This window comes from Oncorhynchus clarkii, chromosome 9, assembly GCF_045791955.1.
Source record: "Oncorhynchus clarkii lewisi isolate Uvic-CL-2024 chromosome 9, UVic_Ocla_1.0, whole genome shotgun sequence".
Taxonomy (NCBI): domain Eukaryota; kingdom Metazoa; phylum Chordata; class Actinopteri; order Salmoniformes; family Salmonidae; genus Oncorhynchus; species Oncorhynchus clarkii.
Window position 1 is genome coordinate 33638171 of NC_092155.1, and position 12698 is coordinate 33650868.

General features: G+C 39.9%; 1 protein-coding gene across 1 annotated transcript in view; it reads right to left on the bottom strand.

Annotated features, from left to right (window-relative positions):
- The window catches only part of LOC139416221 (collagen alpha-1(XXV) chain-like), a 103382-nt gene extending 95312 nt beyond the window's left edge, over window positions 1–8070 (bottom strand). The window contains exons 1-2 of the mRNA XM_071164631.1: window positions 8050–8070; window positions 6656–6682 (exon numbers count right to left, since the gene is read on the bottom strand). The gene's annotated coding sequence lies outside the window, so the exon portion shown is untranslated. The remainder of the gene's footprint in view (window positions 1–6655; window positions 6683–8049) is intronic.
- Between the last annotated feature and the right edge of the window lie 4628 nt (window positions 8071–12698).

The window sequence follows — 12698 nt, forward strand, 5'->3', positions numbered from 1 at the left end:
TACTGTGCCTGGCCCTGGTCTGTCATTGGGGCCGGAAGTAAAGGCTCATTCTTTCTCAGTGTGTGTCATCCAGGGGTCAGACTGAGCAGCTAGGCCACACCAACAAACCTTGACAGTCAGGATCTGATTGCTGTGCAAAGCAGCCAGTGTAGGGAGACCAGGCAATCCCTAAAAGGACATACAGCACAAGATTGCTCAACACAGACAAAACATAGAGCTCCAGACACAACACAATCAAAGTTATGAAAACATCCATAACAGCGGAGTAGTCAAGTTATCTGTTCCACATTTCATTGACTTCAACAGACCATGAAAAAGTTAATGGCTTTAAATTGTTTTGTCTCCCCAATATTTAAAAAAAATGTAATAATGGACTTAAATGTTTCATTTATCTCTGTAAGATACTGAAAACCAGTTTGAGGATATTTTAATTACACTGTAAGGATTTGTACTACATGCCAACAACATCAAATGTTATTTTGAAGCAATTAACTTTAATGATTGTCTTTATTGAGTGCCAAACACCTGTCAATGCAATTGCCACCCAAAATGATTTGTCAATGGACAAAGTCCAGGTCTTTCTTCGAACCAAATATTTTTTATTTTACCATATCGTACCCTTTTTAATTATACCATATTTAATTTTTATTTACCATATCATGGAATCCAAATGTAACCTATATAATCACTTGATTCCAAATGTACACAAAGGGTTCAATGTGGCTTGTTTCTCTTTCTCTAGTTGGATCAGTAACACAACTAGACATAGGTTGAGAATGCCAGCAAAGCAAAACATTAAGTTGTTAAGAGTGTTTGTATCAAAGGGGGAAAAAAAATGTCTATGGAAATTCAATCAAATATTCAAACCAAATTGCTTTGCTTCGTAACAGCTCTGAAACAATCTTGAAAAGTGAACAATGAAGATATGACATGCTTCACTTGTGCTGCCTCTTTGGGCTAGAGTATGTTAGATTCATGAATGATTCGATACATTTGCCGGGAGACAGTGGGACTTAGCATTGATCCCCCACCTTTTACGTGATGCCAGAGGTCTGTGTAAGCTCTCATTATACACTGCTGACTTGGCCAGAGTCTAGCACTGTCAAGCTCATTGACACTATCTGTGTTCAAACCAAGTCTCCTTGTTGTGGGAAAATAAATTATCATCTGACTTCAGAGTCAGCCAAAAACTGCAATTTTCTTCAATGCATCAAATCCACTCACATTATATGTGGGACAGTGCACTCGCCACATTGTACTGTGACTGCATTCATGGATATTTGTGACAATGGTAATGACATTGGTGGTTGACTGATATTCCCAACCATTTGCTAATCACTTTTTGTATTTCTCTCTGAATAGGATGTTGAATATTTGGTAGAGTAACATTACCATGTATTTGCCTACAGCAGGATGATTGCAGTTGTAGTAAGCAAAATGACTGATATGGAGAGAATTATCTCCACAATGAGATGGGTGCAGACGGCAGGCTGTTAGCCAGCCTGCTAGTTTAGAGGTGTCTGCCACTATGACAGTCAGTGTAGTCAGCTCAGCTATCCCTATTCAGACCATGTCTGTGCCTCGATCTAGGTCAGGCAAAACTAAACATAGCGGTGTTCACCTTAGCAATCTCACTGGAATAAAGACCTCCTCCATTCCTGTCATTATTGAAAGAAACTGTCATAATATCTCACATCTCAAAATAAGACGACTTAATGTTAGATCCCTCTACTTCCAAGGTAGTCATATTCAATGAACTAATCACTGATTATAACCTTGATGTAATTGGCCTGACTGGAAATGTACTGTGTTAAATGAGGCCTCTCCTCTTGGTTAGACTAGTGACCATATCCCCTGCGCATCCCACAAAGGTGGAGGTGTTGATATGATTTAGGACAGCAAATTTCAATTAACGAAAGAAATTACAGCAGTTTTGTCTTTTGAGCATCTAGTCATGAAATCAATGCAGCCTAATCAATCACTTTTTATAGATACTGTTTACAGGCCTCCCGGCCCTTATGCAGAGTTCCTCAATGATTTCCCTGAATTCCTATCTGACCTCGTAGTCATGGCAGATAATATTAACATTTCTGGTGACTTCAATATTCACATGGAAAAGTCCACAGACCACTCGAAAAGGCTTTTGGGAGCATCATTGACTCAGTGGCTTTTGAACAAACATGTCTCCTGACCGACGCATTGCCACGGTCATACCCTGGATCTAGTTTGGTCCCATAGAATATTGAAAATATTTATTTACAGAAAATACCCGAGCCCTGAAGCAAGCTTCCAGTGAAATTGGAACGGAAATGTCCCTCCACCAACCTGAAAGTCTTCCAACTAGCTTGGAAAGACAGGGCAGTGCAGTATCGAAGTGCCCTCACTGCTGCTCGATCAGCCTACTTTTTTAACCTGATTGAGGAGAATAAAAAAAAAACTAAATGTATTTTTGATATTGTTGCAAAGCAGCATTCCCCAAGTGAGGATGGCCTTCACCTCAGCAGTGATGAATTCATTAACTTCTTCGCCGAAAAGGTCATGATCATTAGAAAGCAAATTACCACAAATTATTTATCCAAAACTCAGTTGTCCTGAGTCTGCACACAACTGCCAGGATTTAGGATCAATGGAGACACTCACAAAGTTTTTTAATCCCGTATCTCTAGACACAATCCCAAAATAGCCTCAACAACTTCCAGCTGTCTACTGGAAGCAAATTACGGACTCCTCTCTTGAATCTGAATCTACCGAGTTTCAAAATCTTGAATCTACCGAGTTTCAAACTGCCTCTGGAAGCAACATCAGCACAATAACTGTTTGTTGGAAACTCCATGAAATGCAACCACACACAAACCTAAGATCACTAGGATGGAAACACCACTCCAGCCGGCATTGCGCACGGTGTTCTTACGTAAACAGTTGTTGTGCTGACGTTGCTTCTGGAGGCAGTTTGAACTCGGTAGTGAGTGTGTTGCAAATGGGACAGCGGTCCAATTCTGTGCGCTTGTGTGGCCTACCACTTCGCAGCTGAGCCGTTGTTGCTCCTAGACATTTCCACTTCACAATAACAGCACAGTTAACTGGGGCAGCTCTAGCAGGGCAGACATTTGATGAACTGACTTGTTGGAAAGGTGGCATCCTATGACTGCGCCACGTTGAAAGTAAAAATATATATTTTTCTCTATAATACCACCTAGCAATTTGATGAAGTACAGTGCCTTGCGAAAGTATTCGGCCCCCTTGAACTTTGCGACCTTTTGCCACATTTCAGGCTTCAAACATAAAGATATAAAACTGTATTTTTTTGTGAAGAATCAACAACAAGTGGGACACAATCATGAAGTGGAACGACATTTATTGGATATTTCAAACTTTTTTAACAAAGCAAAAACTGAAAAATTGGGCGTGCAAAATTATTCAGCCCCTTTACTTTCAGTGCAGCAAACTCTCTCCAGAAGTTCAGTGAGGATCTCTGAATGATCCAATGTTGACCTAAATGACTAATGATGATAAATACAATCCACCTGTGTGTAATCAAGTCTCCGTATAAATGCACCTGCACTGTGATAGTCTCAGAGGTCCGTTAAAAGCGCAGAGAGCATCATGAAGAACAAGGAACACACCAGTCAGGTCCGAGATACTGTTGTGAAGAAGTTTAAAGCTGGATTTGGATACAAAAAGATTTCTCAAGCTTTAAACATCCCAAGGAGCACTGTGCAAGCGATAATATTGAAATGGAAGGAGTATCAGACCACTGCAAATCTACCAAGACCTGGCCGTCCCTCTAAACTTTCAGCTCATACAAGGAGAAGACTGATCAGAGATGCAGCCAAGAGGCCCATGATCACTCTGGATGAACTGCAGAGATCTACAGCTGAGGTGGGAGACTCTGTCCATAGGACAACAATCAGTCGTATATTGCACAAATCTGGCCTTTATGGAAGAGTGGCAAGAAGAAAGCCATTTCTTAAAGATATCCATAAAAAGTGTTGTTTAAAGTTTGCCACAAGCCACCTGGGAGACACACCAAACATGTGGAAGAAGGTGCTCTGGTCAGATGAAACCAAAATTGAACTTTTTGGCAACAATGCAAAACGTTATGTTTGGCGTAAAAGCAACACAGCTGAACACACCATCCCCACTGTCAAACATGGTGGTGGCAGCATCATGGTTTGGGCCTGCTTTTCTTCAGCAGGGACAGGGAAGATGGTTAAAATTGATGGGAAGATGGATGGAGCCAAATACAGGACCATTCTGGAAGAAAACCTGATGGAGTCTGCAAAAGACCTGAGACTGGGACGGAGATTTGTCTTCCAACAAGACAATGATCCAAAACATAAAGCAAAATCTACAATGGAATGGTTCAAAAATAAACATATCCAGGTGTTAGAATGGCCAAGTCAAAGTCCAGACCTGAATCCAATCGAGAATCTGTGGAAAGAACTGAAAACTGCTGTTCACAAATGCTCTCCATCCAACCTCACGGAGCTCGAGCTGTTTTGCAAGGAGGAATGAGAAAAAATGTCAGTCTCTCGATGTGCAAAACTGATAGAGACATACCCCAAGCGACTTACAGCTGTAATCGCAGCAAAAGGTGGCGCTACAAAGTATTAACTAAAGGGGGCTGAATAATTTTGCACGCCCAATTTTTCAGTTTTTGATTTGTTAAAAAAGTTTGAAATATCCAATAAATGTCGTTCCACTTCATGATTGTGTCCCACTTGTTGTTGATTCTTCACAAAAAAATACAGTTTTATATCTTTATGTTTGAAGCCTGAAATGTGGCAAAAGGTCGCAAAGTTCAAGGGGGCCGAATACTTTCGCAAGGCACTGTAGGCTTTAGCTAGCCCAGATAGGTTCCCAATCTCCCACCCTCATAACTAACAAAAAAATAAACAATTTCAGGCTATCAATCAAGTAGCTAGATTGTCTAATTATCTTAGCTGGCATGTCAGCTGGCAAGGTTGGTAGACTTTAGAAAAGCAAGCAGAAACTAAGACTCAAATTCCTTTCAATCTTTTACCCAGATTTTAGCAGAGATGCAGATAACCATATTTTGTTTCTTTAAAACAAGAACCACCAGTCAGGAGGATACAGGCAGCTCAAGAGTTATGCTTCATTTTTTTTTTTTTTACATAGAATTAAGCATAATGATTATGGCTCTAGATTGCATTAAAAAGCTGTTTCAGGTCTTTGAAAAATTCTAAATTCTCCAACCCCCCAGTAATCCTCATGTACTTTGTGCCCCTCAGATTTTTGGGGTGCATGACACCCCTGGATATCATAGTCTACGACCAGAATGAATGTCAACTGAATGATTTGTTTTCTGCTATTTAATGAAAGGCATGACCTATTCCTGTAACATAAGCCAATTTTAATTATTAACATCTTAACTCATCAACATGCTTTTTGAAGGAAAGCCTATCATCAATCCAGAATCCTAGATATTTATAAGCTGGGAAATGATCACTGTGGACACCATCCAATGTATGTATGCATAAATCATCAGATACATTTGTATGTGATTTGCAAAATAACATATACTTGGTTTTACCTGCATTAACTACCAATGTCAGTTCAACAAAGGCTTTCTGCAAGGCAATAAAGCCAGACTGAAGCTTTGAAATAGCCTGGTCAGCTGTGGGGGCAATAGCATAAACAGTAGTACCATCTGCAACAGTACAAGTGAAAGTTACTTTTTTTTTACAGATAAAACAATATTGTTAACGTAAAAAGATCCAGACAAAGAATCAATCACTGTATCAAAGGGTGTCCAAAAAAACTGATTTAACACCATCAGTAAATACACACTGCACTCTGTCCGTTAAATCATTTTCAAATCAGCTACACGCCAATTGAAGAAAGCCACTGAATAAGTGATGAGTGATCCACCGTGTCAATAGCCTTAGACAGCTATATAAAAAAGGGCAGCACAGTATTTATTCCTTTCCATACAATTAATAATGTTGTTTAAATCCATAGAGGTAGCAGACATGGTGCTATGACCATGATGAACAGTTAGACTAAATGTAGTTTTTAAAAATTATCTAAGTTGAGTATTTACCAATAATTATAAGATTTTAGCAAGAGAGTTTGAAAATGTGGCGATAATTATTTAAGCCACACGGGTCACCACCTTTATGAAGGGGGAGTATATGGGCCGCATTCTAGACCCTATGGATGGAACCAGAAACCACCTTCAGGTTAAACATGTGTTAAAGGACAACTCCACCACTTTTAACATTTGGGTTGTTATTTTGAAGAATTAAGTGGTGTCCTACACAGTTTTAGTGTAATTCTATGACTTAATGTCTATTGACTGTTTAGTGATGAGCAAAATGGGAAATTGCTTCTCTGTCATGTTTTCAAGTAGGCTCCCTGAGATGAATAATACAAAAAATGATGGACAGTCGTTTTCAGCAACCTATATAGCATAACCCCTCTGTAGTTTTGATCACATTGGAGCTCCCTGCTACAGTATGTATGTATGCTGCTGGTTGTCTTTGCAAAAAAAAGTGTTAAAACTACCCTTGGAATCCCATGCAAAAACCGTATTCCTGGAATCTCATATCTTTGGCCCACTACTTCGGCGAGGGAGAAATACAGTCACACAAAGTCACATTCAGAAAATGACAAGAAGGAGCAAACCACATACCCGCGGTCCTTGGTCGCCTTGATCCCCCTGCAAGGGGCAGAAAGAATTTGTCTTGAAATACATCAACCAGACACACACACACACACACACACACACAAAGAAAAAAGGAAAAATAATAGTCAACCTCAAATATTATGGTTGAGAGTAAAATCACTTAACACAGACTGACGTGAATAGGGTTGAGGGGAATCGGGAGTGTTCATTGATCAGAGTAAAATTAATACATGACCAATCTCACCACACATTTAAGACGTTGCCAATTCTTAGTCAAATTTTTGACTGGCACATCCTCAGACGGTGTACTTTATTCAATTTGGGTGGGTGATTTAACACAGTTGCTGTTTCAACATTGAACAGAAATAGGCTGAAGTTGAACGAGGCCAAACAAAATGCAAGTGTATCCAATTACCAACTGTCAGTTAGCTACACTAGTATAAACCTCAACTTTTGAATGACCCATTCTGCATTTCTATTATTTACTGTAAGTGTTGTTCCCTGATCCCATAGGGCGGCGCACAATTGGCTCAGCGTCGTCCGGGTTAGGGGAGGGTTTGGCCGGGGTAGGCCATCATTATAAATAAGTATTTGTTCTTAACTGACTTGCCTAGTTAAATAAAGGTTAAATAAAAATGATCGACAAACTATTTGTTGATGAGGTACATTGAGTTATTAGAGGCGTCTGTCTGACTGAACAGCAAGGATTGATAGTAAACAGAACTTTCATTAAACATGAATACCAGCAACTGTCAGTTAACTATCTCAAAAAAGGAAATAATATATACGCCCTGTTAGAGCCACACGGATGCTTTGCAATGCCTGCTAATCGAGTAAGACAGAGGAAAACCAGAGCAGCCTATTTCCATTGTGTGTGAATTAAGCATGGAACCTCAACCATTTTCATGGCTTTAATATTCCAAAACAAGGCGCATGGGTACATATTGGTCCCCAAGTTCAACAGACTTATAAGATACAGTGTGGTTATTTCTCATGGTCGGCTGCCATTTTATGGAGGGATGTTCAGCGAAGCATTTAAGCACTTCAGTTCGGGCCCTGGTGTTAAGTAATTAAGTCAGTGGATTTGTAAACGATGTGAATATTTAAATATTCACAACTAAGACTTGAGGTAGGTAGGACTTCAATTTTTAATGGGAACTTTAGAATACCATACAAATCGACATTATTTATGGACACATTTGATTAGGGAATAAAGTAAAGTCATACGTTAATGCTTTTGACCCCAAAATGTATTGTAAGAAAGGGTGGGAAGCCAAGGAATTTAGATCATGTCCATCCACTGCCAGAGAAATCAAAGAAAGTTAGCCCTTGGGAAGTAATACATTAATTATGCATTTAACATATGAATAAAACATAGCTATACACATTTGTTTACCTACCTTGTCACCCTGAAGACCAGGAGGACCCTATTGGGCGGAAAAGCATTCAATTAAAAAAGTAAAAGTAAAACATTTTATACATATTCATAGCATTACAAAAATGTACAGCCAAAGCATGCAAACTAAATGCAGAACAAGGCCATGTGCATAAATCCAGCAATATCCAACAAAGTTCTGACAAGTGGTATAGAGAAACTATATATGCTCTTCACAATGGGAACACTTACCTTTCAAAGCAATTGTGTAAAAAGTAAGCTCTACATTCCAAAGTCAGTCATTCAATGTATGAAAAGCTCCTGGGTGGGCCCTGTAAAAGGTAATGGGTGAACAATTGTATTTTAAGGCAAGATGCCTTCGTATTCTCAGGAATAGACCTAATGAGGTCACCCAGTGTTTTTCAACCTGTTTTGTTCCAGGAACTGGCACGCTGGGGTTTCCCTCCTTTGAGCACCACGTACAGTAAAACTGGCATTTAAACTCTAATAAAATCAGTGTCAGCTCACTAACTGACCAACCGGGCAGCAACATTGTACCTACCGGAGGTTGAGAAACACTGTTCTAATGCAGTCCATGTCATTGATCGTCAGCCCATTGGTCAGTGCTTGACTGAGCTTGTGTGGCTTAATGGACTAATAGAATAGTCAAAAAATTATAAATCCCACCCATCTGATGGAAGACTAGATCAAACACTATAAGTACTTGTAGTGTTTGATCTAGCCTTCCACAAGATGAGTGGAATTTATAATTTTCAAAAGTATTTAAACCCAGGTCGGCTGACTGTTGTAGTGGAATGCACATGTTGAACATGTTGTTTATCTGGCTCAAGAACATTGGTTGAGTTAAAGGATTGATGTGATTTTGTTGTCAAATAAGTATGTTTGTGGTTTAAAATTAAGGCAGCATCAAGAAAATCATGACCAGTGAACTGTTCCATAATACCAAATCATCAAAGCTGCATGTTCGCAAGCACTAATGGATTTTGTCCAGACATGGCAAGAGATCTTCAGCTTAAGTATAAACCTCTGAAAAAATACGACTGGTTGTGCACTGACTGTAATAATCTGTAGATTGATTGTATAAAAATGTTGACCTGTGTTTGTGTTCTCACTGGCCCAGAATAGCAAGCCAACAGACACAGACTTTGTGGTGGTACATTAATCACACCAATCGAACAGTCTGGAATGAAAGTGATCCAGAGATATTTCGGCAGCCTCTCTCTTCAATCAACACTGTGCTAAGGAAATAGAGCTTGAACAGGGTCTTCACCCTTTCAGCCCTTCCACACCGTTCTGTTGTATGCAGGGCCCACTCTTATTGGAGTACAGTGATCCCAGTCATTTTGGGTTAGTGGCAGCACCAATCGGATTAATCCCCAATGGTATTGAGAGGGAGGTGCCGGCTCAGGGGAACTGTAGTTTCTCTCACCTGTAGTTTTCCTAGCCCAAAGCTTTATAGCTAAGACACACCAGTAGGATTGTCAAATGTTTACTTGGCACCTCTGAACAGAATGTCGGCAGTCACTCTTTTTGTGTTCACACAGCAAAAACCATGGAAGTCGTCAGCTACTCCTAACCAAAAGGTGGCAGTAGCGTTGTTTGGCAATGCAGATGTATTGTGTGTATTGCTTATGGTCTCGATTCCAAGCTATCTGCACTTATGTTGCAATTTGTAGAAAGCCCTTGTTAAAACTTCTTGGATATAGGGGCGCTATTTTAATTTTGGGATGAAAAACGTTCCCGTTTTAAACAAGATATTTTGTCACGAAAAGATGCTCGACTATGCATATAATTGACAGCTTTGGAAAGAAAACACTATGACTTTTCCAAAACTGCAAAGATATTGTCTGTGAGTGCCACAGAACTGATGTTACAGGCGAAACCCAGATAAAAATCAAATCAGGAAGTGCCGCATTTTTTTAAACTGCCTCATGCCAATGACTCCTTATATGGCTGTGAAGGAGCTAGGAGTCAGCTTACGTTTTCCACGTTTTCCCCAAGGTGTCTACAGCATTGTGACGTATTTGTAGGCATATCATTGGAAGATTGACCATAAGAGACTACATCTACCAGGTGGTCGCTTGGTGTCCTCCGTTGCAATTATTGCGTAATCTCCAGCTGCAGTATTTTTCCGTTTGCTTCTGATGAGAAGCCAACTGCAACCACTGATATATTAACGAATAGATATGTGAAAAACACCTTGAGGATTGATTCTAAACAACGTTTGCCATGTTTCTGTCGATATTATGGAGCTAATTTGGAAAAAAGTTTGGCGTTGTAAGTGACTGCATTTTCCGGTCTTTTTCTTAGCCAAACGTGATGAACAAAACGGAGCTATTTCGTCTACACAAATAATCTTTTTGGAAAAAATGAACATTTGTTATCTAACTAAGAGTCTCGTCATTGAAAACATCCGAAGTTCTTCAAAGGTAAATTATTTTATTTGAATGCTTTTCTTGTTTTTGTGAAAATGTTGCCTGCTGAATACTAGGCTTAATGCTATGCTAGGCTATCAATACTCTTACACAAATGCTTGTGTAGCTTTGGTTGAAAAGCATATTTTGAAAATCTGAGATGACAGTGTTGTTAACAAAAGGCTAAGCTTGTGTTTGAATATATTTATTTCATTTAATTTGCGATTTTCATGAATAGGAAATGTTGCGTTATGGTAATGAGCTTGAGGCTATGATTACGCTCCTGGATACGGGATTGCTCGACGCTAGAGGTTAATACTAACCAGAAAGGTGACAATGAAATTACTATCTAACGAGATTACGAAGAAACAATTTAATTCACTCTCCATTATCCCATACTAGCTAACGTTAGCATATTCACAAGCTATCTAGTTAGCTAGCTAAGGACATGCACTAACTCAGCAGCTAACACAGGCAGCTGTTTCATGGAAATGAGATAATACATTGTGATTTAATTATGTCAATACTAGCTAGAGTGGTTAGCTAGCTTGGAATAACTATTTTGTGTTTTATGCATTGTGTCTGTAATGTAAACTCACTCACTTTTGTACATCGCCTTGGTCCGTACAATTGACCTTATTTTAGCACCCCAAAAACGTAATACTTTCAGATCAACTGTAATGTCAATACCATTGTAAAGCACAATTTCTCCCCTTTCCAACAAAGTCAATGACATGCCCTCCAAGCTGCCCGTTTCTGTATGATTCAAGAAGGCAATGAGCCCTGTCTGGTCTTTTTAAAAATGGCGGGTGGGGAAGAGAAACTAATGCGTGATAGTGAGAAGGAGAGATATCATGTGGAAACATTGCTTTTTTTCACTTGATCTGTCCAACTTATCACATTGCCTCAAAAAAAAAGTTTATATAATGTGTCATTACATACCTATTTGAAGGTTTGTGTTGAATTTGAATCGGGTTTTTAGGGCAGTGCTAAAGTGATCTTCAGAAGTAAACATTGTCTTTTGAGAGTGATGATCGCTTGCAGTGACGACGCAAAAAAATGACTAGGTATCCCCCCTTACCCCGTCACTGTCCATTTCTTGTTTTTAAACGATGAGAGAAGTGCTACACCTGGTGGAGAGATTGTAAGACAGAAATAGTTGCTTTACGCGTGCTGTACATTACGGCATGACACGTCACGATGTAACGGAGGGTCAGTTTTTTCTACTTTTCTCCAAAACTATAGAGCCATTACCATGTCGATCAACGCTTGAATAGAAACATAGTTCACGCCCTGGATTTTTAAGTCAACACAGTTGCTTCAGTCCCATTAGTTTTCTTTGCAGCCTTGTTTGAATGTCGCGGTTGCGCACATTTGTACGGAATGGGGTGAGTTTACGTTACACTTAGCTAGCTACCATACAATAGCCTACATTGCATATGAAGTGTGACTGGTTCATCTATGGATGTACAGAGAAAATGCCCGCCTTTTTTGTTGGCTCCTCTACATGGGGGTTCATGCTCTCTGCTGGCTCAAAGTCAAGTTGTTGGCCACTGACAAGCACAGCAATTATACATTCATGCTTGCCTCAAAGAGGCATAATATACAGGGAACATGGGTAGGTATTCTGACGTGAGATCTGTGCATCCAACTATGAGTAATTCAGTCATTTATTGATGTCAGATTTAAGAAAATACAACATTCAGTATTCAAATCTCAAGGCAGAATAATGCAGATGGTCTATGTGCTCAATTAAAATAATTGCCAACATAGAGCACGTTTATCCCCTGGGGAAACAGTGGGAAACACTGGTGTACTGTAGACCCTCAAGCCAGACATACAATAAATTTCTGCCCCTGTTATTGTGAAGTGGAAATGTCTAGGAGCAACAACGCCTCAGTCGCAAAGTGGTAAGCCACACAAGCTCACAGCAGAGGACAGCTAAGTGCTGAAGCGCGTAGCGCATAACAATTGTCTCTCCTCGGCTACAACACTCACTACCGAGTTCCAAACTGCCTCTGGAAGCAACGTGAGCACAATAATTGTTCATCTGGATTTTTATGAAGTGGGTATCCAGCCACACAAGATTAAGATCACCATGTGCAATGCCAAGCGTCGGCTGGAGTGGTGAAGCTCTCGGCAACTGGACTCTGGAGCAGTGGAAATGTGTTCTCTGGAGGTCCGACAGATGAATCTGGGTTAACGGATGCCAGGAACATGCCCGAATGCATAGTGCAAA